We start from the raw sequence: 3,118 nt of genomic DNA, 5'->3' as shown, positions 1-3,118 counted from the left end.
AAAGTCAAATTTTTAATAAATTTTGATAAAAATTAATAAAATGTGTGGTACTGTGAGTTTCATAATATTTATGATTTGAAAATAAATTTAAAAAAATTGAATTTTAAATAGATGGAGATCAGACATGAAATTTTATATAAGATAATTACAAATGAATTTTCGGTACTGTTACTTGTTATAGGCACCAACATTATACAAGATGAAATCAACTTTTTTCACACAGCCAAATTTGCTATAAATACGATAATCAAATTCCCATATCAAATCCATTCGATATAGCTATTTTATCAAATTTACGTCAATCCTTTTCATTTTATTGCTTGCTTAGGCCATACGCTTGAGGGGACCCACGAAACAAAGACAAGGACAAGTGAATTCTTTTAAAAAGTAAAAGATTTAACATGTCAATACTCATCTATTTAAATTCTTTACAAATTTAATTTTATACATTATATTTTAATTTTCAACTTTTTAATCGAGAATAGACATGCCATGTAGAACACTAGTCCAAAGACAATCCCTGATAATTGATAAGCGTGTCAAAAAAAAATTATGTGCTTGTTTGGTACATATTTTAAGTCAATCAAAATCAATTTTTTTACCGTTATTTCACTATTACAGTCGTCATTTTTGAATCCTTCTCTCATATGGAGGATTCACTTTATCTCTAATGGTCAAAAAATTAATTATTAAAATCCTTACCAAACAAGCACTATATTACAAAACAAAAATAACATTAATCGTATTTTTAAAATATATAAAAAGTATAACATAGCAAATGACTTGCCAAACACATGTCATGGAGTGTCTGAAAGGTGTGTCGTATTAAATACTGATAGTCCTAATAAGGAGATTTATCCATCGATCCATTAGAGGATGCTTTCGTACAAATACACAGCAACTCAAACACAGAATCAAGTTTAAAAAGTGATTACAAAAGGTAGGAACTGAAAATTGTATGATGACATTTCACTATTATATGATAAAAATATCGAAAACAAAACTAGGGTACTATGGATACTTGAGGCAAGCAATCCATAGATTAGGGAAATGAAGTAGCATTCAAAATTACAAAGAACACTGATAATCCTAAGAGCAAAGGCCTGCACATAAGATGCAAATATGTTCCATCTTACATAATCACAGACAAAAAAAATTCGAGACTACTTCTTCATTGCTCCATGGCCGACAAACTTTTTTGTAATTTTTTTGAACACTATCAAATTGAATTCATCTGAGACTATATGCCATTGAGATGGCAGATTATGGCTACAAAAAGGGGTCGTCAAGGACCTCCAAAATTGGTTTTGTAGTCCAAACCACTGGGATTAAGGAACATTCGATGGCTCAGCCTCAGCATTTCTTTCCTTCATCATAGCCCAACGGAGAATGGACTTTGTAACAATGATTTTTTGAATAATATATGAATAAAAAGTAGAAAAAGAAGCTCTGAATTTACGTCATACGGTACTGTAAATTTGAAACGGAGTTAGTACAACGTATTCAAGATGGTAGGGAAGTGTATTTTTAGTTTTACTCGGTTTTGGCCATCCGTATCGTATATATAGAATGCCACCGGGCCAATATGTTCCTTCTCCAAGACAATTTCTTTGGTAATGCTTTCATTTTCACTCAATATCTGTGGGATATTTTTGATTTATGATTCTAAAAGTCTTCCGCACAAAATGACAGAAACTATGGAGCAAGAATGGTTTATTTCAGCTTTGGTATCATGTTGAACCAGCAATTTTAAAGAGGGTCAGATACTAAATTAATTACGACTCCAAAATAACGTCAGTTGCAGTTTCACAAAGGCCCGACAAATACGATTTCTTGAACTCGAGTCCTCTTCTCGGAGCAACATCGTCTAAAAGCTTAAACTTTTTGTAAGGTTGGAAGCACTTCCTTAATTCTCCATAACTGTTATATTTCTTGTTCTTTTCTTCTGGCTTTGCGTCTCCATCTCAAGTCTCATCTTGTAACCAGTTTATGCTATGAACGGATCAAAGCCGCCTCCATCAGCTACAACTTTGTAACCAAAGAATTCAGAAAAGAAAAGCGTCTTTAACATGGGAATATTAAAAATTTGTTGAATCTGAAAATAACTTCTTCATGATGGTTCGTGATGCTTGAAATGCGTCAGTAATCTGTATTCATTGAAGAAATGAATTATGAAGATTATAGGAATTAAAACGAAATGACAGAAAACGAAGTGCCTGATTTATGAGCGTACTTGATAAAGGAATGTTTACCGAGCCGGAGTCAGGAACCGAACTACTGATTCTACTTACAATCGCTATTCATCCCTTTTCAAGAAATTATGGATCTACACAGTTTTCTGTAGTCTGAAACCATTGAAAATATCGAAAATATCAGAGAGAGTGAAACTGTTTACATAACCTGAGGCTTGCTGATTGATGCAAAGAAGCATACAAGAGTGATATTGATTCGGCTCATCGCCCAACTGTTCATGCAAATTCAACAGAAAGTGCTGAGCCAAAAGCAATATCACGCCATGTCTACTCCTCGGATTAAATATGAAAACATAGGACTGGAGCGAGATGGAGAAGTTTCTTGTATAAAAAGAATGGTGCAACACCTCCTTATATAGCAAAAGCCCACAAGGTTGAGGTTTCTAAAAATCGAGATTGGTTCCTCCAAACAAGGAATAAGAATGGGATTAATAATTATGATATGGAACAATTTGTCATAATCAAGATCGATCAAAGAATCCATAACCTATTCTATTTATATTCTTATTGGACCGGAGGATTATTGTTTTGCAATGACATGCGAATCTGTTCAACGGATATCGAGCTCAACAGATTTGAAGAAAAGATTATCTTCTCCTTTCTTTATCATGTGAAGATACAGAGCCCAACAGATTTGTAGAAAATATTATCTTCTTCTTTCTTTATCATGTGAAGATACAGTATTATCAAATTATGAATTTCAAATGATTTCTTGTTGACATATTCAATGAAACAAGAGTTAAAATCTATAGTTAGTAGAACGAAGCTATTCATTTCGTCCCATATAGATAAACTTGATTTTCATTCCCATATGTCTCAAATTATAAGTAACTTTTCTTGTAGAGAGTATAGTTATTTATTAGTTT

General features: G+C 32.5%; 1 long non-coding RNA gene across 1 annotated transcript; it reads right to left on the bottom strand.

Annotated features, from left to right (window-relative positions):
• Window positions 1-991: 991 nt before the first annotated feature.
• On the bottom strand, window positions 992-2,595 carry LOC111393475. The gene is made up of 2 exons (XR_002702432.1): window positions 2,234-2,595; window positions 992-2,147 (listed from the first exon to the last, which is right to left on the bottom strand). It is a non-coding gene; the product is annotated as an uncharacterized LOC111393475 (long non-coding RNA).
• Window positions 2,596-3,118: the final 523 nt, after the last annotated feature.

The sequence above is a fragment of the Olea europaea genome, chromosome 1 (assembly GCF_002742605.1).
Source record: "Olea europaea var. sylvestris chromosome 1, O_europaea_v1, whole genome shotgun sequence".
NCBI lineage: Eukaryota > Viridiplantae > Streptophyta > Magnoliopsida > Lamiales > Oleaceae > Olea > Olea europaea.
This window is presented reverse-complemented; position numbering and strand designations above follow the sequence as displayed.